Raw genomic sequence first — 13,329 nt, 5'->3', positions numbered from 1 at the left:
GAGAGGGGGGGGGGGGGGTCTCAGGGTGGTGGTCTTCCACCCACTTACTTATGGTCCTGGCTCTGCAGTTCCTCCCAGCCCTTTGCCTGAGCTTCCCTTTTTCTTCCCCTCCCTCCCTCATACCGTGTGTGAGGTCATGACGGAGCAGCCACTCCACAACTGACTTGTGTGCGGGCACTGAGGGCACAGTGTAAATAAAATGCCAACCGGCAGGTGACAAAGACAGGCCCCTCACATTATGCGCAGGTGCACGGGCGTTTTGTGAACACCGAGGATAGAAAAAAACATTCCCAGGGGCAGAGGTGACTTGGAATTCCAGATGAAGATTCAGCCGCAGGCAGGCCCAGGTGCTGCCACACGCTTGCCTGTCTGCAGACGTGTCCACGCAGAGCACGGGCGCTCCCTCTTACTCAGGGGCTCTCGCCTGGGGCCGATGGATAGTGCACAGTGCCAGGTGTAACAGTGGGGGTGGCTGGCTCTGCCCGCTGAGCCTCCCCTTCCTCGTTGCTTCCTTGGAAGAAGGCTTTCCCTGGTCCATTCTGTCGTTTCACCTCCCATGGCTGTAGTGTGTCTGTCTTCCCAGACTCCCGAAATCAGCCCCCGGGTCTCATTCTTTCTGGACTAGCTTGGGGGTCCCCACCTGGTTTTTCTCCACGGGAGTTGAGCTGTGGCCCCTCCTCCCCAACCCTGGCAACCACTGATCTCTTTACTGTCTCTGTAGTCTGCCTCTTCCAGAACGTCTCATAGTTGGAGTCGCCTCGTGCACAGCCTCTTTAGATTGTCGTCTTTCACTTACCCGCGTGCATCTAAGGTTCCTTCGTGTATTTTCGTGGTTTGGTAGCTCATTTCTTTTTAGTGCTGAATAATATTGCGTTGTCTGGATGGACCACGCTTTATTTACCCATGCACCTATTGAAGGACACGTTTGTTGCTTACAAATTTTGTCAGTTATGAATAAAGCTATTATAAGCATTCACGTTCAGGTTTTTGTGTAGACATACATTTCCAACTCATTTGGGTAAATACCTAAGAGCGTGGTTTTTGGATTGTGTGGTGAAACTACATTTAGCTTTGTAAGAAACTGGCCTAACAAACTGGCTATATCATTTTTACGTTCCCACCAGCAGTAAATGAGAATTCCTGTTGCTTCGCATCCTCTCCAACATTTGGTATTGTCAGTGTTTCGGATTTTCGCCGTTCTAATAAGTGTGTATTGATATCTCATTGTTTTAATTTGCAATTCCTTAATGATGTATGATCTTGAGTCTCTTTTCATACACTGATTTGACATCTGTATATCTTCTTTGGTGAGGTGCCTGTTCATATCTTTTGCCCACTTTAAAATTTTTTTATTTGAAAATAATTTTAGAGACAAATTTTTAAAGAGCAGTTTAAGGTTCAGAGCAAAATTGAGAGGAAGGTAGAGAGATTTTCATATACTCTCTGCCTGCACACATGCATAGCCTTCCCTATTATCAGCATCTCTCATTAGAATGGTGCTTTTTTTTTTTTTTTAAACCAAGGATAAAACTACCTTGACACGTCATAATCACCCAAAGTTCACAGGGTACATTAGAGTTCACTCTCGATGTTGTACATTCTGTGGGTTTGGACAGATGTATACTGACATATGTCCATCACTGTAACATGACACAGAGTATTTTCATTGCCCTAAAAATGCTCTGTGCTGCCTGTTCATTCCTCTTCAGCGCCCATCAGCGTCTGGCAACCACTGATGGTTTCATTGTCTTCGTTCTTTTGCCTTTTCCAGAATGTCATATAGTTGGAATCATACAGTGTGTAGCCTTTCAGATTGGCTTCCTACACTCACCAATATGCATCTAAGGTTCCTCCATGTTTTTTCATGGCTTAGTAGCTCATTTCTTTTTAGTGCTGAATAATATTCCATTGTCTGGATGTACCTTAGTTTATTTACGCATTCAACTACTGGAGAACATCTTGGTTGCCTCCAAATTTTGGCAGTTATGAACAAAGCTGCTATAAACATTTGTGTGCACGTTTTTGTGTGGACATAAGTTTTCATCTCCTTTGGCTAAATCCTAAAGAGAGCGATGGTTGGATCATATGGCAAGAATATGTTTAGTTTTGTAAGAAACCGCCAAACTGGCTGGACCATTTTATGTTCCCACCAGCAATAAATGAGAATTGCTGTTGCTGCACATCTTTGCCAGCATTTGGTGTTGGCACTGTTCAGATTTTGGCCATTCTAATAGCTGTGCCATGGTGTCAGATTGTTTCAGTTTGCACTTCCCTGATGACGTTTGCTGTGAAACATCTTCATATGCTTATTTACCCTCTGTATATCTTCTTTGGTGAGGTGTCTGTTAAGGTCTTTTGCCCATTTTTTAATCAGGTTGTTGTTTTTATTTTTGAGTTTTACGAGTTCTTTGTATATTTTGGATAACAGTCTTTTATCAGATGTGTCTTCTGCAAACATTTTCTCCCGGTTTGTTGCTTGTGTTCTCATTCTCTTGATGTCTTTCACAGAGCAAAAGTTGTTCATTATCTCCTAGGAGCGTTATAGTTTCGCATTTCACGTTGAGGCCTGTGAGCCATTTTGGGTTAATTTTTGTGAAGGGTGTAAAGTCTCTCCAGATTAATTTTTTTGGCATGTGGATGTCCAGTTGTTCCAACACCATTTGTCGAAGAGACTATCTTTGTTCCACTGTATTGCCTTTGCTCTCGTGTCAAAGATCAGTTGACTGTTATTTGTGGGGGCCCGTTTCTGGACTCTCTATTCTGTTCTGTTGCTCTATTTGTTCATCCTTTCCCCAGTACCACACTGTCTTGATTACCGTAGCTATATAGTCAGTCTTGAAGTTGGGTAGTGCCAATCCTCTAACTCCGGTCTTCTTTAACATTGAAGTTTTGGCTATTCTGAGTCTTTTACATCTCCATGTAAACTTTAGAATCATTTTGCTGATATCCATAAAATAAATTGCTGGGATTTTGATTGAGACTGCATTGAATTTATAGATCAAGTTGGGAAGAACTGACAATGTTGAGTCCTCCCATCCATGAACATGGAACATCTCTCCATTTATTTAGTTCCTTTATTTCATTCATCAGAGTTTGTAGTTTTCCTCATAGGGATCTTGTACATATTTTGTTAGATTTATGCTTAAGTATTTCATTTTGGTGGAGTGCTAATGTAAATAGTGTTGTGTTTTAATTTTAAATTTCACTTGTTCATTGTTGGTATATAGGAAAACAGTTGACTTTTTGTGTGTTAACCCTGTATCCTGCAACCTTGATAAAATCAGTTATTAGTTCCAGGAGTTTTTCTGTTGATTCTTTCAGATATTCTATATAGGTGATCAAGTCATCTGCAAACAAATACACTTTTTTAGTCTTACTTCCCAATCTGTATAGTTTTCGTTGTTGTTGTTGTTGTTTGCCTTATTGCATTAGCAGGGACTTCCACTATGGTGTTGAAAGGGAGTGGTGACAGGGGCATCTTTTCCTTGTACGTGATCTTAGTAGGAAAGCTTTGAGTTTCTCGCCATTAAGTATGATGTTAGCTGTAGGTGTTTTTTGGTACATATGCTTTATAAAGTTGAGGAAATACTCCCTCTGTTCCAATTTACTGAGAGTTTTTATGGTGAATGGGTGTTGGATTTGTCAGATGCTTTTTCTGCACCTGTTGATATGATCATATGATTTTTCTTTTTTAGTTTGTTGATGTTATTATGGATTACATTAACTGATTTTTAAAAATAATTTTATTTATTTATTTTTAATTTATTTATTTGTCTGTGTTGGGTCTTCATTGCTGCGCACGGGCTTTCTCTAGTTGCAGCGAGCGGGGGGCTACTCTTTGTTGCAGTGCGCAGGCTTCTTATTGTGGTGGCTTCTCTTGTTGCAGAGCACGGGCTCTAGGGGCATGGGCTTCAGTAGTTGTGGCATGTGGGCTCCGTAGTCATGGCTCACGGGCTCTAGAGCCCAGGCTCAGTAGTTGTGGCGCACGGGCTTAGTTGCTCCGCGGCATGTGGGATCTTCCTGGATTAGGGATAGAACCTGTGTCCCCTGCATTGGCAGACGGATTATTAACCACTGCACCACCAGGGAAGTCCTGCGTTAATTGATTTTTGAATGTTGGACCAGCCTCACATGTCTGGGATTAATCCCACTTGGTTGTGGTATATAGTTCTTTTTATGCTTTTTTGGGTTCGATTTGCTAATGTTTTGTTGAGAATTTTTATATCTATATTCATGGGAGATATTGGTCTATAGTTTTCTTGTGATGGCTTGTTTGGTTTTAGTATCAGGGTAATGGTGGCCTCCTAGAATTAGTTTGAAGTATTCCCTTTGCTTCTGTCTTCTGAAAGAGATTGTAGAGAATGGGTATGATTTCTTTCTTAAATATATGGTAGCATTCACCAGTGAACCCATCTGGGCCTGGTGTTTTCTGTTTTAGAAGGTAGTTGATTATTGATTCAATCTCTTTGATAGATATAAACCTATTTAGAAGGAATAGATATAAACCTATTTAGATGATCTGTTTCTTCTTGAATATTGGCAGATTGTGTCCTTCCAAGGAATTGGTCCATTTCAAGTAGTTTATCAAATTTGTGGGCATAGAGTTGTTCATAGTATTAATTTATTATCCTCTTAATGTCCATGGGATCAGTAGTGATGTCTCCTTTTTTATTTCTGATATCAGGAACCTGTGTTTCCCCTCATTTATCTTAGTTAGCCTGGCTGGAGGCTTATCAATTTTACTATCTTTTCAAGGAACCAACTTCTGGTTTCATTGATCTTCTCTGTTGATTTGCTGTTTTCAGTTTCATTGGTTTTTCTGCTTTAATTCTCACGATTTCTTTTCTTCTGCTTACTTTGGATTTCAGTTACTCTTCTTTCTCTTCCTAAGGTGGAAGCTTAGATTATTGATTTTGGGTCTTTTTTCTTTTCTCATTTATGCGCTCAATGCTATAAATTTCCTTCTAAGCGTTGCTTTTGCTGCATCCAACAAACTTTGTGTTTTCATTTTCATTTAGTTAAAAATATTTTAAAGTTTCTCTTGAAATTTCTTCTTTGACCCGTATGTTATCTAGAAGTGTGTGGTTTGACCTTTACATGTTTTGAGATTTATCTTTCTGTTATTTAGTTTAGTTCAGTGTGGTCTGAAAACAGACATTTCGCCTACTTTTAAATTGGGTTGTTGTTTTCTAATTGTTGAATGTTTAGAGTCCTTTGTATAATTTTGATAAAGACTTTTATCAGATATGTGATTTGCAAGTATTTTCTCCCAGTTGGTGGCTTGTCTTTTTATTTTCTTACTGTCTGGTGTTTTTGACTGTTACTCGTGGGAGGGTTAATTTGGTCCCTGGTATGACTTCTGCTGGGAGCAGAAGTCTAGGCTATTGACTTTTATGTGTTAATTTTGTATCCTGCTACTTTTCTGTATCTTCAGATTGTGCGTTAGTTTTAGCATCGATTCTCTTTGTTTTTTCCCAAGTACATTATGCAAAATTTTGCAAATACAGTTGCAACTATTCCTTTCCAAATATTAGGTCTTCCTTCCCTCCCTCCTTCCTTCCTTCCTTCCTTCCTTCCTTCCTTCCTTCCTTCCTTCTTTCCTTCCTCCCTTCGTCTCTCTCCTTCCTTCCTTCCTTCCTTCCTTCCTTCCTTCCCTCCCTCCCTCCCTCCCTCCCTCCTTCCTTCCTTCCTTCCTTCCTTCCTTCTCTCTCTCCTTCCTTCCTTCTTTCGTCCTTTCTTCCTTCCTTTCTTTCTTTTGCCTGATTTCACCAGCTAATATACTAACATTGGAGTTACTAGATACCCTTACTTTGCTTCTGCCTACACTAAGTAAGATTCTGGTTTTGGGCTTGAGAGGTGTGTGTCTACGTCTGTGTGTCTGTGTGTGTATAAGATCATGTTATAGTGTTCATTAATTTCTTTTTCAGTAAGTATTTTTTTATCTGGAATAGATGTTGAATTTTGTTGAAGGTCTTTTTGGCATCCATAGAGATCATATATTTTCCCTTTAAATATGGTGATTTATACTAAGTTTTTAGATCTTGAACTATCTTTGCAATCTTAGAATAAACCCCACTAGGTTATCATATTTATTTTTTAATGTGATGCTGGATTCTGTTTGATAATATTGATACTTTATGGAGGATTTTTGGATTGAGATGTATTTTAGGATATTGAGATGTGTTCTGTAGCTTTCCTATATTATGTTCAAGTGTCATAAGGTTTAGGTATTAATGCTATATAGTTATCTCTTGCTTATCTTCATTAATCCATTTCTGAAAATCACATGTTGTAGTGGGAGTCCCATTTCCCATTATTTTGGATGGGAAAAATTGTAATGTACTATACAAATTATAATGTATTATAATTAGTTGTACTCAAAATCCCCAACCAATTTCTTAAAACAGAACTAAAGCACAATTAGTCACAGAAAACACTTAATACATTGTTTCCTGATCACCACAGTTAAAATAGCTGTTAACAAGCAATTGCTTTGGACACCTCCTTCAGTGAAACTTGCCCTTTTCAAAAACATCGACACATGATTCTGATAGCTAACCAACTGACTTTGGAATCTTGCCTGACAGTTTTCAGTGTTTTGAGTTTTGGGGATGTATACATTTTTCCTGCATAAACAACAGTCAAGAAAGCCTCAACAATGTTGTAATGAGAGATCCATATATTCTCCTGAAGTGTGAGTATTATAAAACTAAGAGGTGCTCTGTTGAGAAATTTTACCTGAGGAGATGTTCTGTAGGATGTACCTATTATTGATCCATAAAAAGAATTAGAACGTTTGCTGCTTTTCCTTTTCTGGGGTAGTTTAAGTAGCATTAGGATTACTTGGTCTTTAAAGATTTGGTACAGTTCCGTTGTGAAATCATCTGGGTTTGGTTTTTGTTGTTGTTGTTAGGATAATTCTTTGATAATTTATCTGTTTCTGTATGGATATTGGTCTGTTTAAACTTTCTTATCTCCTAAGATCAGTTTGGTAAACTGTAATGATCCATTTGATCTAGGTTTTCCAATTTATGTACATAAGAGCTATGCAAAGAAGTGGCTTAAGTTTTTAAAACAATTTGCTCTCACTGTTTTTTTCCCCCTTCTTATGTTTTATCCTGTATATTTTGTGTTTCCCCCTTATGTTCTTGATTAAATTAGTTAGAAGTTTATACAATTTGTGGATTTTTATAAAAAGAACCAGCATCTTTGTTAGTTCTACTATGGTTTTCTTTAAAAATCATTTTTTTTCCAATTTTATTTTCATTATTTTCCTCCTTCTGCCTTTTTTTGTTTTACTTTGTCATTCCCTTTCTAGCTTCTTAAGTTGGAGACTTAAGTTTATTTTAGTCTTTAGTTTTTGTTATATGATGATTTAAGGCTCTGAATTTTCCTCTGATTACTAATTTAATTGTAGCCTATAGATTCTGATATTTGGTGTTTTCATTTTCACCAGATTTTAAAGGAATTACGCAATTTTGGTTTGTATTTTCCCTCAGTGTTTGTAGATTCCTTGGGATTTAGTATATAGAGAATCTATTCTGTACTCTGCAAGTGAACAGTTTTATTTTTTACTTTCTGATATGTATGCCTTCTATTTCCCTTCTTGCCATGTGGTGCCGTGACTTCCAGTACAGTGTCGGATAGCAGCGGTGAGAACTGACGTTCTTCCCTTGTTCCCATCTTGTGGGAGGAGGGAGCGCTCAGTCTTTCACCATTAAGTATGATGTTAGCTGTTGTTTTGGGGTTTGTTTGTTTGTTTTTTAAGATGTTCTTTATCAAGTTGAGGAAATTCCCCTCTGTCGCTTTTTTTTTCCTAAGTTTTTATATTAAATGAGTGTTGATTTTTATCAGATTTTCTGCCTCAATTGATATGATTATGTGGTTTTTCTTCTGTAACATGGTAGTTTACACATTGATTGATTTTCAAATATTGACCTGCCTTGCATCCCTGGGATAAACTCTGCTGGTCATTGTGTATAATTATCTTTATATATTGCTGAATTCTGTTTTTTTGTTGTTGTTTTTTTTTGTTGTTGTTGTTTGTTTGTTTGTTTTTTGCGGTATGCGGGCCTCTCACTGCTGTGGCCTCTCCCGTTGCGGAGCACAGGCTCCGGACGCGCAGGCTCAGCGGCCGTGGCTCACGGGCCCAGCCGCTCCGCGGCATGTGGGATCTTCCCGGACCGGGGCACGAACCCGCGTCCCCTGCATCGGCAGGCGGACTCTCAACCACTGCGCCGCCAGGGAAGCCCTGAATTCTGTTTGATAGTATTTTGTTAGAGAGTTTTGCCTCTGTATTCATGAGGGATATTGCGCTACAGTTTTCTTTTTTGTACTCTTTGTCTGGTTTTGGTATCAGAATAATACTAAATTCATAAAATGAATGGGATAGTGTTTCTTATGTTTTTTGGAGGAGACTGTGTAGAATTGGTGTTAATTCTTTAAATGTTGGATAGAATTTGCCAGTGAAACATTTCTCTTTTGGAATTTAAAAATTATCCTTAATAGGGCTATGTTACGTAATCATACTGGGTGAGTTGCATTAGTTTGTGCTTTTGAAGGAATTGGCCTATTTCCTTTAAGTTGTCAAATTTATGTGTGTATAGTTGTTTGCGGTATTCCCTTATGATCTTTTGATGTCTTCGTGATCTGTAGTGACTGCCCCTGTCTCATTCTTGATATTGGTGCTTTGTGTCTTGTCTCTTTTTTGTCAGTCTTACTAGAAATGTGTTACTCTCATTGATCTTTTCAAAGAAACGCATTCTTGTTTCATTGATTTTCTCTATTGTTTTTCTGTTTCCAGTTGCGTTTGATTTCTGCTCTTTATTATTTTCTTCTCTCTGTTTGCTCTGGGTTTATTTTGCTCTTTTTTAGTTTCCTGAGATGGGAGCTTAGATTAAGTCTTTTCCTCTTTCCTAATGTAAACATTTAGTGCTATAAAGTTTCTTCTTAGTACTGCTTTAGCTGTGTCCCACGGATTTTGATATGTTATCTTTTCATTTTCATTCAGTTTTGTTTTAAAAATTTCCCTTGAGACTTGCTCTTTGACTCATGGGTTATTTAGAAATGTGTTATTTAGTTTCCAAGTGTTTGGAGATTTTCCTGTCATCTTTCTGTTTGGTGTCTAGTTTGATTATTTTGTGGTCAGTGAACACACTCTGTATGATTTCAGTTCTTTTAAATTTGTTAAGGTTTGTTTACTAGCCCAGGAGATGGCGTTTCTTGGTATGTGTTCTGGGTGTGCTTGAAAGGAATATGTATACTGCTGTTGCTGGGTGGAGAGTTCTGTAAGTATAAGTCAGATCCTGTTGGACCCTGTGGAGTTCTGTGTGCATGCTGATTTGCTGTCTAGACTTATCAGTTGTCGAGAAAGAGGTGTTGCAGTATCCAACTATAAATGTGCTTCTTAAACGCCTATCCAGATCAAATGTCTATTTCTTTCAGTTTCATCTGTTTTTGCTTTACATATTTTTCAGCTCTGTTGCTGAGTACATACACATTTAGAATTCTGTCTTCTTGAAAGATTGACCCTTTTATCATTGTGTAATGTGTCCCTTATACCTGATAAATTTCTTTGCTTTGATGTTTACTTTATCTGATATAAATAGACCCACCCTTGTTTTTTTAATTAATATTTGCCTATAAGATGTATATCTTTTTTCATCTTTTTACTTTTAAACTAACTATATAGGTATATTTTAAGTTAGTTTCTTGTAGACAGCATATTGTTGGGTCATGTTTTTCATCCATTCTGTCAGTTTTTTTTTTTTTTTTTTTTTTTTGCGTATTTAGACAATTTATGTTTAATGTAATTATATATTATGGCTTACATATTCTGTTTTATTTTTCCTATTGTTTATTTTTTCTGTTTTTTATTTTTTGGCTGCACCGCACAGCATATGGGATCTTAGTTCCCCAGCCAGGGATCAGACCCACGCCCCCTGTGTTGGAAGCGTGGAGTCTTAACCACTGGACTGCCAGGGAAGTCCCCCTATTCTTTCTATTTTTTATTTTTCTGGTTTCTTTTTCCTGCATTCCTGTGGGTTACTTGTTTATATTTTAGAATTCCACTTTGATTTATCTATAGTATTTTTGAGTGTATCTCTTTGTATTGGTTTTTTAATGGCTCCTCTAGGTATTACATATATATAACTTGTCTCAGTCTACTAGGGTTGTCATTTTACCAGTTGGAGTAAAGTATAGAAACTTTACCTCTCTTTTTCCTCCGCATGTATAAGATAATTAAACGTTTCCTCTACATATATTTAGAAGCACATCATTGTGTGTTATAATTTTTGCTTCAACTGTAAAATGTAATTCAGAAAACTCAAGAGGAGAAGGAAAGTGTGTTGTATTTTTACTCTTTCTATTGTTCTTTGTTTCTTCCTTCCTGATATTCTAATATTTCTTCTTCCATAACTTTCTGTTTGGAGGACCTTCCTTAGCCATTCTTTTAGGGTAGGTCTGAAGGTGACAGATTCTCTTAGTTTTCCTTCATCTGAGAATGTCTTGATTTTCCTTTCATTCCTGAAGGATATTTTCACTGGGTATAGAATTCTGGGTTGACAGTTCTTTTTTTTTCAGCACTTGAAAAAACGTGTGCCTCATCCTTCTGACCTCCATGGTTTCTGATGAGAAATCCACTGTCATTCGAATTGTTTTCTTCCTATAGGTAAGATGTTGTTTCTCTCTCGCTGCTTTCAAGATTTTTTCTTTGTCTTTATATTTCAGAAGTTTGATTATGATGTATTTTGGCATGAGTTTCTTTAGGTTTATCCTGTTTGGGGTTCACTCAGCTTCTTGAATTTGTAGGTTTATGTCTTTTTGCCAATTTTGGAAAATTTTCATCCATTATGTCTTTGACTGCGTCTTCAGCTCTGCCCTCTTCCTCTTTTCTTTCCAGGACTCTGTTGACATGAATGGTAGATCTTTCGTCATAGTCCCAAAGGTCCCTGAGGCTCTGTTTACTTTTTTCAGTCTGTTTTCTCCCTGTTGTTCAGATCAAGTAATTTCTATTGTTCTGTCTTCCAGTTCACTAATTCTTTCCTCTGTGCCCTCCATTCTGCTGTTGAGCCCATCTATTAAGTTTTAAATTTCAGTTATTGTATTTTTCAGTTCTAAAATCTATGTTTGGTTCTTTATATCTTCTTTTTCTTTGCTGAGATTTTTTTCTCATTTGTTTCAAATGTGTTTTTAATCGTCTGTTGAAGCATTTTTATGATGGGTACTTTAAAATCATTGTCAGATCATTCTAACATCTGTATTATCTTGGTGTCTTTTCTCATTCAAATTGAGTTTTTCCTGGTTCTTGGTATGACAAGTGATTTTTGATTGAAACCTAAACATTTTGATATTATGTTGTGAGCCTCTGAGTCTTATTTGAGTCTTCTGTTTTTGCTGGTCTGCTGTGACAACACACCAACAGGGGGAGGGTTGGGGAGCTGCCTCATTATTGACAAATCGGGGTGAAATACAGGTTCCTCACTTGCCCTCCATTGACACCCGGTGGGAGTGGGTTCCTTGTCCCTGCTGGGCTGAGCTGGGAATTCTAGCTCCCTGCTGGGCCTCCACTGATAATCGTCTTGTCTGGGAGAGAGGGGAATCCTTGTTACTGTTCCCTACGTGGCCTGCATTGGCACAGTAAGGGTTGACCTCATTACCTCTGGGTGGTGGTAAAAGTCCCGACTTTCCACTAAGATTCACTCTAGCAGATAAAAGGAAGGGGATGCCTCCTTACCTCTGGGTAAGAATCGAAGTCCAGGCTACCCATGTAATCTTTTCTGCTATTGTATGGGTTGGGAGTCTTATTATTACCACAGGGTGGGTATGACAGTTCCTGCACTCACTTGGCTCTCTCCGATACCACCTCAGTAGGGGCTTTGGGTACCTCATTACAGACTGGTGAGGGTGGAGGCCTAGGCCCCCCACTTGGCCTCTGCTCATATGAGTGGAAGTAGGGCTGCGGTTTTTTTCTGTGGTGTTAGTAGAGTGGTGATTGGCTATAAATTTCCCATCTGGTTAGGCTCTACCTTTCCTGGTCCTGTCACTAGTTAGAGCTGGCCTTTAAAAATCTTTCCTGTTGGCATTCTGGGTTGCTGGCTTCTCCAGCACCAAGGATATATGAGGCATTAAAAAAAAAAAAAACAAAAAAAACTCAGAAACAAAACCTGTTGTTGTGTTGTTCCTCAGTTTCCAAGATACCAGCAAATCTGCCTTCTTTTCTCCACCTTTCAGAATCTTCTTAGGTTGGCCTTACGTATGATGTCCAGGGTTTTTAGTTGTGCTTAGAAGGATGAATGGAAGAGAGTACCTCTATTCCATCTTTTCAGAAGCTGAAGTCTTGAGTTAATTTTTATATATGGCATGAGGTAAGGGTTGAGGTTCTCATTACCCACTCCCCCACCGCCACTGATGTCCATTTGTTCCACTACTGTTTGTTGAAAACGCTGTCTTTTTCCATGGAATTACTTTGGTACTTTTGTCAAAAATCAATTGATAGGTGTTATTTCATTTCAGGAAAAATTCCTGGGATTACAGTTTTAAATGTTAGTTCTATTACATTGTTTTATTTTTGTTTTTCAGACATTCCAGTTATACAGGTGTTAAGTCTCCTTTGCCTGTGTCTTCTGTATGGATTTCTCTCTAACCCTTCTGAAAACTCATTCTTCATTTCACTCCTAAATTCTTTTTCCCTTTTGCTCTAATTTCAGTCATGTCTGTTTTCCCTTGGACTTATCTGTTGTCTCCTTGTGATTTCCAAGGCGATTTTTTCTCTTTAACTTTATTTCTCAGATATTTTTGTCTTTTTCTTCAATTTCTCTCCTAAGTTTGGTCAGCTCTCATCTCACATCGCCTAGTTGTCCATACATTTTTATTTTGAATCTGATTTGCGGTGTTTTTTCCTTATCAACAACTGTTTGTTTAATTATATTTAATTCATGTTGGAGAGTTGTGTAACAGTTTTCCTCCTTTGCAGTTGTTTTTTTGTGGAGAATTTTTATTACCTGAAAGGTTTTCATCCTTACTTTCTATGTTCTTATGTAGAAGCTTTGCATGGTTGTTGGGTTCAACAACCATACAAAGCTGATAATGAGGACGTATGTTACAGTCTCCTGGACCAAAAATTACACGTGATTTTTGTGAAGAGTAGGGGAGGGGTTTGGGCAGCTTACTTGATTTCTAGTTCAAGAACACCTTCTTATGTAGTACAGTGAAACCCAGTTTCTTTTTCAGTGGTGCCTAGTGGGAAGTATTTGTCTAGTTCTAATTCTGTGATAAAATCCTATCTCTGGAGGACCCTGGACCTCAGACACTTGTTTCTTCTTTCCC

General features: G+C 38.2%; 1 protein-coding gene across 1 annotated transcript in view; it reads left to right on the top strand.

Annotated features, from left to right (window-relative positions):
• Positions 1-13,329, top strand: part of CACNA1B (calcium voltage-gated channel subunit alpha1 B) — a 197,347-nt gene that overhangs the window by 109,821 nt on the left and 74,197 nt on the right. The gene's annotated exons all lie outside the window — the stretch shown is intronic.

This window comes from Lipotes vexillifer, unplaced genomic scaffold, assembly GCF_000442215.2.
Source record: "Lipotes vexillifer unplaced genomic scaffold, Lipotes_vexillifer_v1.1 scaffold636, whole genome shotgun sequence".
In the NCBI taxonomy this organism is placed as follows: domain Eukaryota; kingdom Metazoa; phylum Chordata; class Mammalia; order Artiodactyla; family Lipotidae; genus Lipotes; species Lipotes vexillifer.
The sequence above is the reverse complement of the archived record's forward strand: the minus strand, read 5'-3'. Positions and strand labels throughout refer to the sequence as shown.